Source organism: Neomonachus schauinslandi, chromosome 4, assembly GCF_002201575.2.
Source record: "Neomonachus schauinslandi chromosome 4, ASM220157v2, whole genome shotgun sequence".
Taxonomy (NCBI): domain Eukaryota; kingdom Metazoa; phylum Chordata; class Mammalia; order Carnivora; family Phocidae; genus Neomonachus; species Neomonachus schauinslandi.
The window spans coordinates 90075205-90088811 of NC_058406.1; the positions used below are offsets into that span (position 1 = coordinate 90075205).

The 13607-nt window shown below is 41.5% G+C and overlaps 1 protein-coding gene across 3 annotated transcripts in view; it reads left to right on the top strand.

The window, feature by feature from the left end:
- The window catches only part of GPSM2 (G protein signaling modulator 2), a 99201-nt gene that overhangs the window by 29904 nt on the left and 55690 nt on the right, over positions 1–13607 (top strand). The window contains exon 1 of one of the 3 annotated variants that reach the window (XM_021690242.2): positions 11445–11713. The exons of the other annotated variants lie outside the window; for them this stretch is intronic. The gene's annotated coding sequence lies outside the window, so the exon portion shown is untranslated. Of the gene's footprint in view, positions 1–11444; positions 11714–13607 lie in introns of those variants that run through there. 3 annotated transcript variants of the gene reach the window in all.

Here is a 13607-nt window from a genome sequence, read left to right on the forward strand (position 1 = left end):
ATGCATGCAACCAACTGGAGGCATCTCAAAATAATTACGCCATTTGAAATAAGCCAAAGAAGAGTATACATCTATATAAAATTCTACAAAATGCAAAGTAATATATAGTGACAGAAAGCAAATCACTCATTGCCTGGGGTTGGGGTGCAGGTTGGGGGGAAGGATTACCAAGGGGCATAAGAACGTTTTTAGTGTTGATGGATATATATATATCTTTTTAAATTTATTTTTTCAGTTTTATTTAAATTATAGTTAGTTAACAGTGCAATATTGGTTTCAGGAGTACAAGTCAGCTCATTCACCACCTACATAGAACACCCAGTGCTCATCACAGCAAAGGCCCTCTTGAATCCCCATCATCCATCTAGCCCATCCCCCCCACTTCCCTCTCTTGATTGACGGATACATTGATTGTGGGCTCATTTCACAGAAGTATAAATATGTCATACAAACGTCAAACTTGGCAAATTGTGTGATTTATTATGTCAGTTGCAGCTCAATAAAGCTGTTAAAAAACATACATGAAAAGAATCTTCAAAATCCTCCAAGGCACACAAGAACTTCATAATTGACGTTAAAGAGCCAGAGAGAAACTTTGGCCCAGCTGCAATAACCTGATCTGTATAGCTCTTCAGAAAATTCTTTTTTTTTTTTTTTTAAAGATTTTATTTATTTATTTGACAGAGAGAGACCCAGCAAGAGAGGGAACACAAGCAGGGGGAGTGGGAGAGGGAGAAGCAGGTTCCCCGTGGAGCAGGGAGCCTGATGAGGGGCTCGATCTCAGGACCCTGGGACCATGACCTGGGCCAAAGGCAGACGCTTAACGGCTGAGCCACACAGAGGCACCCTCTTCAGAAAATTCCTATACACCTCATCCAGATGTTACCATTTCAGGATGACTGAAGATTTGCAAGTAGACACATTTGGGAGTTTATTTTGCATATTATCCAAGCGCCTTAGCTTGGCATACGGGGCCCTTTGTGAACTGTGTGGGCCGCCTACCTCTCCAACCTGTCTTCCTGCCACACCTGGACTTGAAATTCATGCTTCAACAATGCCAAGCTATTTATAGCCGTCCAAGCTCACCTGTGTTTGCTGCCTCCATAAAATGTGCTGCTGTCCTCTCTGCCTCCTTGGCCAGGAGAGGCCACCACCTCCTCCGCCACCTCCAATTCCCGGACAAGCAACCTCGGCTGCACTTCCCCCACCAGGTTATAATGAATCGTTTCACTTCTGTCTCTGTCACTAGCCTATCTCTACTCCCAACCTTGGCACAGAGCAGAGACTCAACAGTTACCTGATGGAATGACAAATGTTCCTAGTATGTCATAGACACAAACCTGCACCACTGGGGTACCTGTAGGGAAGGCCATCCACCAAAAGAAGAGTCTGGCTATCGGTGGATGAAGGGCTAAAGCCCAGTCATGAAGTTGGTGGCAGGGACACCACGGCAGCCCCAACGAGGGTATTGGTTCTCAGTAGGAGGCAGGGGTCACTGCCAAGGGTTTCAGAAACTGTGGGGTGTACGAGGTTATCACCGCGCTGCCTGCCTGGGAAGGTGCTCCTGGCATTTAGTACCTGGAAACAGGGTGGGAGCTATGTACAGAGCAGCCCTGGAAAAAGAATGATCACCTCCAAAGTGCCAAAAGGCCTTCATTTAAAAAAATACTACTCTAAAGATAAAAAATGTTTTCTCTGTAAAGACTGAAAATACTCCTCTTGCTCAGGGCTTCAGGTGAGGGGAGGTGCATTCAGGGAAGGGCCAGAACCCTCTCCCCGAGCTGCAAACACTCGCTCTCCTTGTCCCTGTCTCCCTCACCAGCCAAGTTTCACTCCTCCCTCTTACTGTCTGCCCTTCATCTCTTTTGTTCCTCAGATACCCGGTCTCCTTGCCACCTTGGGGCCTTCACTTCATGCTGTTTACTCTGCCCAAACTGGCCACTCCACCTTCCTCCCTCTACCTGGTTATTTCTTACTCATCCCTTAGCATGTCATTTCCTCTAGAACCTTCTGTCACCTCCTATACGAGGCCTGCTTCCCCTGATAGAAGCTTTCAGAGCATTCTGTGTATCTCTCCAATAGCCTTTTACAATTCTAAAATATTGGTGGAAGGAAGAAGGAGAGAGAGAGGGAGGAGGGAATGGGGAGGAAGGAGGAAGGCAAGCAGAGAGGAAGACCCATTTGGCTGTTTGAGGAGGGTGGAAAGAGCACACATTTTTATAAACCAGACTCAGCTCTGCTCTTTCTTAACTGAGGAACTTGAATAAGTTATCTAAGTGATTTCCACCTCGGTTTCCTCATCCACAAAATGGGGATAAAACGTGTTTGTGGGAATTAAATGACAGAAATATGCAGAGTATCTTGCTCAGTGTCTGACACATGGAGGGTATTCAATAAATGTCAAGTCTTCTTTCCCTCTCTCCCTCCTCTTCCCCTAAGGGAAGAGCATGTAAATGTAGAAATTTTATTGAGGAAGCTGGACTAAAAAAAACCTTTATGCCTAGCTTGATGGAGAGAACTCCTGTAAGCCTTCTAAATGGGTTTAAGGGACTCACAAATGTCTTTTTTTTTTAAAGATTTTATTTATTTGTCAGAGAGCACAGGCAGGAGAAGTAGAAGGGAGAGGGAGAAGCAGGGTCCCCACTGAGCAGGGAGCCCCAGATTCGGGACTCGATCCCAGGACCCTGAGATCACGACCTCAGTCAAAGGCAGACACTTAAACAACTGAGCCACCCAGGCATTCCAGGACTCACAAATGTCTTAAAGAAAGCTTGTGGTCAGGGGGTGGGCAGTTGTAATGGGTGGTAAGTAGAAGCAATAAGGTGAATTCATAGACATTGATATGGAGTGTTGCTCAATATTCTTGAAAGACCTACTCTTCATAATCCTTCCAGCATGCTAGCAAGTATATGTATGATGACTTGGAAGGAATGTGAGCTAACCGGAAAGTGAGGCATCTCTAAAAAATTACTTAGTCTTTTAGGGGCGCCTGGGTGGCTCAGTCGTTAAGCGTCTGCCTTTGGCTCAGGTCATGATCCCAGGGTCCTGGGATCGAGCCCCACGTCGGGCTCCCTGCTCGGCGGGAAGCCTGCTTCTCCCTCTCCCACTCCCCCTGCTTGTGTTCCCTCTCTCACTGTGTCTCTCTCTGTCAAATAAATAAATAAAATCTTTAAATAAAAAAAATTTTAAAAATTAAAAATAAAATAAAAAATTACTTAGTCTTTTATGTCTCTGAGATCATGGTCTCACTGAGATCCTATTGATGTCAAAAAAAAAAGTTGGGGGAGGTTCAGTGACACCTATCTGAGCTGGAGTCTAGCCACTAAAGTAGAAAGAGTTCTAAATGACCACAATTTAGATTTGTATGATTTCCGTCAAGGGAACCTCTGGGCACATCTGCAATCCCATAATTAAGACTGATAATAGCGTCATAAAATAATGGGTATAATCTTCAGAGGAGAACATTTGAGTACGCATATTATCCTAAAGGCAAACAGACTCTTAGAAGTTCAACACACAGGAGATTGCCAGGGTAGTCATGAGAGTCCTGCCTCCTTTCTAAGGGATCCACCCTACGAAGAGATATTTGGAATAACAGGGTAGTAAGTAAGTTTCATTGTGCAACTTCTCTTGTACATGACACCACATGAATTGTGAATTAAAAGCACTTGATTGCCTTGCTAACAGGCAGCCTCCAGATCTACTGTTAAGCAGTGATATTGACCACTTCAGCTTTAGAGAACCCCAAAAGTTAACCCTGTAAAAGAACACAGGGCTGTTTCCTGGTTAAAGTCTTGAACTACTTACTTGCTTTTCTTTCTTGGACAGGATTCTTAAACCTACCTTGTTTGTGGTAGGCTCACCTGCCTTTACCAATTCCTGTCCTGGATTTAAAATAGAAAGTTCTGCATCCTGGAATGCCCTCAATCCAAGAATGATTAGCCACCCTAGAGCAGATTCCCTCACCCCTGCCAAACTCCTAAGCTGTTATCCCCTCACCCCTATTTACCCCTGTTTCATATCTATGTATTTTTTAAAAAAAATTTTTAATAGAAAGCCACTAGAAGGAAGTAACAGAGCATACTTATGGGAGAATATTCAGATCCATGGTATTTTTTCTTAGTTTTAAACTTTTTTATTGTTTTATGCTTTTAGCTTATTGTATAAAATGGGGGAAGTACAGAAATGTCCAGACTCAGATGGCTTCAGCATAATTCTTTCTAGTGTTTACTAAACATGTTTTCCATAGTTGGGATCATAATAAATAAGCAATTCTGCAACATGCTTTTTTTTCACTGAACATGCAGAATACTTCCTCGTGTTATTATACTTTGAAATAAATGTCTATTTTTAATAGTTATATCCACTACATGGCTACACTGTAATAAATCATTTTCCTAACAACAGACATTTAGATTGTATCCAGTTTTCAATATTTTTAAATGACACAACAGTAAACATCCTTACCTACATTTTAAATTATTTCCTTGGGATAAATTCTTAGGTGGGAAAGTATTAGGGCAAGTATAAAAATTTTAATATTCCTAATATTGATTTCAAAAAGTCTGTACAAGCATATGTTCTCACCAGCAACATGGCAGTGATAATTTGACATGCTCTGTAACACTGAACAGTTAAAAAAAACTTTGTCAATTAAAAAAAAAGGTATTTCAATGTTGTTTTAATTTGCAGCACTTTGATGACTGATAAGGTTGGACATTTTTCATATATTTATGAAAATATATGAAATATAATATAAATAATATATTTTATTTTTTCATTTGTGAATTATCTCAGTCCTTTGCTCATTTATCTATTATCCACAATGACTAGTTTTTTCTTATTACAAAAAGTAATACATGTTCATTGTGAAAGGTGTTAGAAAATGTTAATATTTATAGTGTTTGAAACACTCCTTAAAGAACTCAATCCAATATATTATATCTATGTCAACCAGTATACATCTAAGCCATCTTTTTTTTTAAGTATAGTTGACACACAATATTACATTAGTTTCAAGTGTACAACATAGTGATTCCACAACTCTATACATCATGCTATTCTCACTGCAAGTATAACTACCAAATGTTACAATACAACCCTATTATAATACCTTAACTATAGTCCCTGTGCTGTACCTTTCAATCCTTATTCATTCCATAAAAAGCAGTCTGTACCTCCCACTCACCTTAACCCCTTTTTGCTCAATAACCCCCCCTTCCCCCTGGCAACCACCAGTTTGTTTTCTGTGTTAATGGGTCTATTTCTGCTGTGTTTGTTTATTCATTTGGGTTTGTTTTTTTCTTTAGATTCCACATATAAGTGAAATCATATGGTATTTGTCTTTCTCTTTCTGACTTCTTTCACTTAGCACAATACTCTCTAGATCTATCCATGTTGTTGCAAATGGCAAGATCTCATTTTTTAAAAAAGATTTATTTATTTATTTATTTGAGAGAGAGAGAGCGGGGGTAGGGGCAGAGGGAGAGGAAATCAAGAGTCAGATGCTTAACTGACTGAGCCACCCAGGCACCCCATATTTTTTATGGCTGAGTAATATTCTCTCTCTCTCTCTCCATATATATATAGATATATATATCTCTATCTATCTATATGTATGTATAAAATGTCTTCCTTATCCATTCATCTATTGATGGACACTTGGGTTGCTTCCATATTTTGGCTATTGCAAATAATGCTGCAATGAACATAGGGGTACATATATCTTTTTTTTTAACATTTTATTTATTTATTGGACATAGAGAGAGACAGTGACAGAGGGAATATAAGCAGGGGGAGTGGGAGAAGGAGAAGCATGCTTCCCGCCAAGCAGGGAGCCCGATGCGGGGCTCCACCCCAGGCCCCTGGGGTCACGACCTGAGCCGAAGGCAGACGCTTAACGACTGAACCACCCAGGTGCCCCAAATAAATAAAATCTTTAAAAAAAATTCCATATGGGGCACCTGGGTGGCTCAGTCGTTAAGCGTCTCTCTTCGGCTAAGGTCATAATCTCAGGGTCCTGGGATCGAGCCCCGCATCGGGCTCCCTGCTCAGTGGGAAGCCTGCTTCTCCCTCTCCCACTCCCCCTGCTTGTGTTCCCTCTCTCGCTGTGTCTTTCTCTGTCAAATAAATAAATAAATAAAATCTTTTAAAAAATAAATAAGTAAAAAATTTTAAAAATTCCATATGTTTAAAAAAACAACAACACTAAGCTTGGGCTATCCTAACAACCTTGCATGTTGTAAGGCTATGCACACTCATTGCTCTCTCCCTTCTCCAAGGCACTGGGAAAGGATCAAGGAAATGTCAATATCAGCAGTGTTAACACCAGAGGGGTTTTCAAGTAATGTGGAAATGCAGTAAAAATGCCACTGCTATGTCCCTAGCACTCAGTATAGTGTTTAGCACATAATAGGTATTTAAAAACATGTTCTTGAATAGATGAATGAGTGAATTTACAAGGCAAGAAAGAACAATGACATCAGTTAATAGTGGTATCCAAATGTTTACCACTTACTGTGGTTATCACCACCTTCTCGCATCTTTATCCATTTAAAATCATTTTCCTTCTTCTTGAAAGGTAACCTTTATAACTTCAGTTAGTGAGGGTCTGTGATGGCAAAATCAGTTTTTGTTTACCTAAATATGCCTTTATTTCACTCTCATTTTTAGAAGATATTTCTACTGGTTAAATAATTCTAGGTTGACAGTCATTTTCTCTCACTACATTCTTCTGGGTTATATTTTTACAGTTGCAAAGTCACCTATCAGCTAAGTGTTGTTTCATTGGAGGTGGTCAGCCCTTTCTCTTGCAATGGTTGTACAGTTACTTTGCTTTTGGTGCCCTGTATTTTCATTATCTTATGCGTAAATATCTATTTTCTTTTTCTTTTTTAAAAATCTTGCCTAAGGTATTGTCCATTTTCTTTTCATTTTAGAATTTTGATTAGACATGTTAGATCTCCCTCTATCCTCCACGTTTCTCTTTTATGTGAAAAAATTAATTTGGTTCTATCTTCTAGTTTGCTAATTTTTTCTTCAGCATGTCTAATCTGCTGTTAAGCCTGCCCATTGACTTTTTTTTTTTAGGGAGAAAACACAAGAGCAAGCAGGAGGGGAGAGACAGAGGGAGAGCGATATTCTTAAGCAGGTTCCATGCCCAGCACAGAGCCCAAAGTGGGGCTTGATCTCACTACTCTGAGACCATGACCTGAACTGAAATCAAGAGTTGGATGCTGGGGTGCCTGGAAGGCCCAGCTGGTTAAGTGTCTGACTATGGCTCAGGTCATACTCTCAGGGTCCTGGGATCAAGCCTTGCATCGGGCTCCCTGCTCAGCAGGGGTCTGCTTCTTCCTATCCCTCTGCCCCTCCCACCCCCAGCCCCGGTGCACACTCTCTCTCAAATAAATAAATAAAATCTTAAAAAAAGAGCTGGATGCTTAACTGACTGAGCCACCCAGGTATCCCCTGCCTGTTGACTTTTAAATTTTAATTATTATGTGTCTTTTTTTTAAGTCTATAAGGTTTTTTAAATTCTTTTTTAAACCTGCTTGTTCATTTTTGAAAGAATTTTGCTCTTTATTCGTATCTTCAATCTTTTATTTTATTGCCTTAAATCTATTAAACATATTTATACTCTATGGCTGGTAATTACAATTTCAAAGTCTTTAAGAGTTTGATTTTGTTATTTTTTTCCTGCTAATTCTTGTATAAGATGCTTTGTTTCTTTGTATGATTTGTAATTTGACTGAGAGTTCACATTTCTTGGAACTTCTGCTGTGTAAATTTTGGGGGTCTGGATCAAGTCGGTGTCTTAGTTAGCTTGAGCTGACAAAATACCATAAACTGGATTGCTTAAACAAAACATTTATTCCTCACAGTTCTGGAAGCTAGGAAGTCCAAAATCAAGGTGCCAGCACATCGTGTCTGGTGAAGGCCCATTTCTTGGTTCTTAGAGGGGTGTCATCTTACTGTATCCCTGTGTGTGAGGCTGCTCTTTGGGTCTTTTTTATAAGGGCACTAATCTCATTCATGAGTGCTCTACACTCTTGACCTAATCTAAGGCCCTATCTCCCTATACTATCACAATGGGAATTAGGTTTAAACATACAAATTTTGGGGAGATACAGTCTCTAGTGGTGATTTGGTTCACCTTTACCAGTTGCCTAGGGGCACCATCAACCTGAAACCACTTTAAAGTAAATTATGTGCTTGAGTTTCAGACAAGTCATGTAGAGCAGATTATTGCCTTTGGTAAAAAAACAAAACAAAACAAAAAACACAGAAAAAAATATCAGGAGATATATCCTCCTCTATTCTATGTTAAGGACGATTGCAGGCAATTTTCTTTTGTTGTCTTCTGAGAAAAGGTTGACAAGGACTTTGGGAGATCCTGGCTTATGTGTGGAGTCTCTTATTAGATTCCTCATCTTGGTAGGACCTGGCCTTTGTCTCTTTTTTCCATGTCTCATGAGACTGTGACAACTAAATCTCAAGTTCATCTGCTTATCTATTTTACTAGTTCCTAGCTTCTGAGTAATCCTTACTTGAATGCTAGGTCATTGATAAATTTTATATATTTTTTTAAATATTTGAAAGCATTTTAAGTTGTTTTCAGTGAGAGAGTGAACAGGGTATCTGGGTTATTACTTTCAGACATGGAAGTCTACGGAGCGATTTTCTTCCCTACTTTTTATTCTGAAAAATTCCAAATTTCTAGAAAAAGTAAAAGAATAATACATGAATAATATAGTATAAGAGTAAGAGATATATCTTAACCTAGGTCTAAGTGTTAATATTTAGTTTGTATTTCTCTTCTTTCTCTGTCTTTTGCTGAACCATTTGCATATAAGTTGAAGTCATGGTTTTTTATTCTTAAGTACTTCAGCTTGCATCTCCTAAAAATAAAAAAATTCTCCTATATAACCATAATTCCATGTCACCTCTAGGAAAATTGACAGTAATTCTATAATATTACCTAATATATTATCTATATTCAAATTTCTCCAATTGTTTCTTAAATGTCTTTTATAGTCTCTCTCTCATTTTCTCTCTCTCTGATTTAGGACTCCACAAGATTCATGTACCTTTTTTGGTTGGTTTGTTTTTCATGACAATGATGTTTGTGAAGAGTCTGGGCTAATTGTCTTATAGAATGTCTGAAATTCTGGTTTTGTTTCTGAGTGTTCCTTTAAAAATATAAACAAATGAAGTTATTCCCATGTTTAAATCTTCCTCTGGCTACTATTACATTTAGAAAGTAAAGCCCAAACTCATTGTCCTGGCTTACAAAGGTCTACATGATCTGGTATGACTTCACCCTGTAGGTTCTTCTCTACCTCATTTCACTTAAGCAATAGTGGTCTTTTTCCAGTTTCACAAACCCACAAAGCTTGCCCTCACAGGGCTTTGCACTAGCTGTTCCCTTTGCCTAATGTTCTCTTCCCTGAGATTTGCTTAAAAGTTGGCTCCTTATAATTAAAGTCTTGGTTTGAATACTGTCTTCTCAAAGTGGACTTTCTTACCTTGACCCTCAATGTAAAGTTGTCTTTCAGTCACTCACCCTCACATCACCCCCCTTTGAATTCTCTGCATGGTACCTGTCACAACCTGATATTTTTCTTATTTATTTTTATTGAACTCCATGGAAGCAGGGGCTGTGCTCCCTCTTGCTCATTACTATATTCCCAGCACCTAGAACAGTTTCTGACACATAGCAGAAACTTAATAAATACTTGCTAAATACTGTAATGAATAAGCTGAAAGCTGAGGGCTGACAAGTAGCTAGCCATTTAAAGGGCCTGGGGGAAAAAATCTTGGCAGGGGGAACTGCCAGGGAGAAGGCTCTGAGAGAACCCTGAGGCTTGATCTGTTCTAGGGCTGGAGAAATATCCTGTGTACTTGGAGTGAAGTGCAAAGTACACCAGGAGGAGAAGGAAATACTGGAGAGTAGAGAGGTGGATAGGGCAAGATGACTTAGGGCTTTGTGGGCCATGGTAGGGAATTTAGATTTTATTTTAAATCAAATGATAAATCACTAAAGGTTTTCAAATAGGAGAGTGACATAATCTGATTTATGCCTTTTAAAAGATAATTTAAAAACTAATTCAACTTGAGTAAGATGGAGATAACTAATACCAGTGATAGAAAGTCACATGTGTAAGAGAAGATTTGCAGGCGGGACATGATTTGTTTTGGACAATGGTTGATAGGAAAACATTCTATCAACACCCAAAAAAGAATTTATGAGTAAGAAAGAATTATAATACCTACCTCTGAAATGGTACAGCCATCTAATTCAGTTGTTGTTTATAAGTACCTGATTTTAAAGGTAGTTGCTGATAATAATAATAGGTACCATTTATCAAGCAGTCAGGCGCTTAACAAAACTTACCTCATGGAAGCATAACCACCACTTTTATTACCTGTGTTTTGCAGTTGAGGAAACTAAGGCTAAAGAGGATAAGTAACTCCTTTAAGGTCAATCAGCCCATAAGTGGCAAAGATGTAACTCAAATCCAGGTCAAGTGTGATGCCAAAGCTGTTATTTTAACCAATTTGCGATACATAACACGTTCCCAGGAAGAGAAATGCTGCTTGAATCACTGGTTATGGCCATCATTCAGAGAGATACTGAAAGTGGGGTTTTCTCTAACACACCCTTAAGCCTGCAGAAACATTTAAATTTCATTTCAGTGGAGAAATGTTTGAGAAATAATCTAATTAAATTCATCCGACTCTTTAGCCCAAAGAGCCTGTAGTCTTGGTATTTCTGTGAAGAACTGAGACCTATGTTTTGGTTAAACCTGATAATGGAGGAGGTGCATGGAAATAAAACTGCCTTTTCCCAGTGTATCTGGAATATAGCGGCCTGAAACTGAGTCAAGTGCCACCCAGTTTTCCTGGGATCCGGCAACTCTGCAGTCAACACAAGTTTGCTTTCTTAACAGCTGGAAACGCCGGAATTGTGACAGGGCCGCAAGAACTGAGGCTGCCTTGTTCGGACTTTGACACGGGTCCCTCTGTTCCTGTCACAGAGCCCTTTTTCTTAAACATCCCGCATAGGCCGCTTGGGAAACTCGTTCTCTAGGCTGGACCGAGCCGTCAGTGCAGGACGCATTTGTTCTGGGCGCCCATCTTTTAAAGGGGTCCAGGCCAGACCCTCTCTGAACACGATACTTATCGCTCCACCCTTCAGTGTCTGAAGAAGAAGTAAGAGGGCAGGAAAGCAGTTTCAACTTGGTGTTTGACGACAGGCCCCAGAACAGCGGAGGGCCAAGCCCCCCAGGGGCCCCCTCAGCCTGACGCGCAGTGCCCCGCCCCGGGACGGTGGAGGCAGAGGCGCGGACAACCGCCCCGCCCCGCCCCCCGCGCTGGCCATTGGCGGGTCCGAAAGACGCGGGGCGTTGTCGGTTTGAATGGGAGCTACTGGAGCTGGGGCGCAGGCGCAGAGGAGAGGCGCTGTGGAGGCCGGCGGCGCCGCGCGACCCCTGGGTGGGGGGAGAGCCGCGCGAGCTCTGGCTCACGTGACCTGCGGCGAGCGGAGGCGGGGGGCGAGTGCCTGCCTCCCGCAGTGCCTCTGCCTGGCGAGGCGCCCCTGGCGCGCGGACCCGCCTGGGGGAGGGGCCGCGGCCACCCGTCCGTCGCCTGAGGCGGCCGCAGCTGCCGCTCCGTCGCGGCCGCCGCGCTCCCGGGGCTCGCCGGCCCGCGGGAGGTGAGTTCTGAGGCGTCTCAGGGCGCCCCGCGGAGGGAGCTGACTGGGAGGGGCGTGTGTGTGCGGGGCTGGGTGAGGAGGTTCTGTGTCCCGGGTCTGGGGTCTGCCTGCTTTGTTCGGGTGGGCGGCGGGGACCCGCGCGGCGGTGACCCGAGTGAGGAAACCAGAAACGGGGTGAGAAGCAGCTGGCTGAAGTGCGAGTTGCTTTCTTGTTGCGAGATTTTTAAATGAGAGTCAAGTTTGAGAGCTTTGTTCCCTAACTTTTTTAAAAAATAAAGAGTATGATAGGGCACAGCGACTCCTCACGTATTCTGAGTGTAACAAACGGTGGATTAAAAACCCGAATCCCGGGGCGCCTGGGTGGCTCAGTTGGTTAAGCGACTGCCTTCGGCTCAGGTCATGATCCTGGAGTCCCTGGATCGAGTCCCGCATCGGGCTCCATGCTCAGCAGGGAGTCTGCTTCTCCCTCTCATGCTCTCTGTATCTCATTCTCTCTGTCTCAAATAAATAAATAAAATCTTTAAAAAAAAAAAAAAAAAAAAAAAACCCGAATCCCCGTGGAATTAATCCGAGGCAGATAGCATTCACTTGTAGTCATGCGCTTGCTGTCTAAAGCGGGCAGTGTTTGTCAAACACCTGCATTTACCACATTTCAGTTCATGCGTTCGGGGCACCGACTTGTCGAGTTACCGTAGATATTGGTAGTTGCTGCAAAAAGTTTTAGTAAGCAGAGGATGTTAAGAAAGCCCTTATCCGAAAATCTGTATCATTTATAGATATCTTCGAAGAGTTAAAACGTGGAAAATCTATAATTTTCTTTGTTTTAGTGGTAACCAGTTAGATCATTTTAACTGGTATCATTTGAGCTTCGTTAAAGAAAACGAGTAAGGATGGAAATTTTACTTGCCTTAATGCATAATTTAACCCTGCCGGAGAGTTTAAGCAGAGTAGCTTCTTCTTGGCTTTCCATTCTGTCAACTTGAGTTGGAGTCTTTCGTGGAGTGTGTGGGGTTAACATACCAACCGAGCTGAATTTTCAAGCTGCCACTTTAGAAGGGTGCCCGGAGATTTCTGGTCTGATAACCACACTGTGATTACCTCTGATAAAGACCATTTTTTGCTTGGGTTGTCCCTATTCGAGAAGCAGCTTTCGTTGCTTTTTATGTTGCTTACTTCTAAACGATCACTGTTGATTGACCTGGGTGGGGGGGGGGGTTGTGTATGTGTGTAGAGTGAGGGCTGGAGGGGTGGTGGTGTAAGGGCAGTCTCAGATTTACTCTGTTTTCCACCTTACCATGGATTCGTTCTGGCAAGTTCCTTGGAGCAGATACAATGTAAAAAGTTGTATGGTATTGTTGTAGAGGCGTTTCCCCCCAAATCTGCTTTGGCTAGATCAGCAGTTTAGTTCTATTTTCTAATGTTATTAAATCAGACATGCAAGGTTACAAATGTTATATTTTAATATAAATCTCAGACTTGGTACTAAGCTAATTACAACGAAGATAGGCTATAGTAATTTTTTAAATGGCCTTGTACTTAAGATTTACCTAAACGGTAAAATTTTTAATTAGTTCTCTGGAATTTGAAAATTAAAAAACTGATGTAGATTTAGACTATTCTAAATCTAATAGACATTCAAAAAAGTAATAACAGCTACTATCATTACTACTATACTTTATTGAGTACTTTTGTTAAGTACCAGAGCCAGGCACTGGGTTAGATACTTTATAAAATGGATCTCTAATCATCACAACACATGTTGGATAAGTGTCATTATGCCCAAACCAATTCTGAGAGTTTAACTAGCTCAAGATCATATAACTAATAAGTCAAACTGTGACCTGATCGCAGAGCACATGCTCTGTTGCTTCTCTGCAGTTGTTTAAATCTCCTC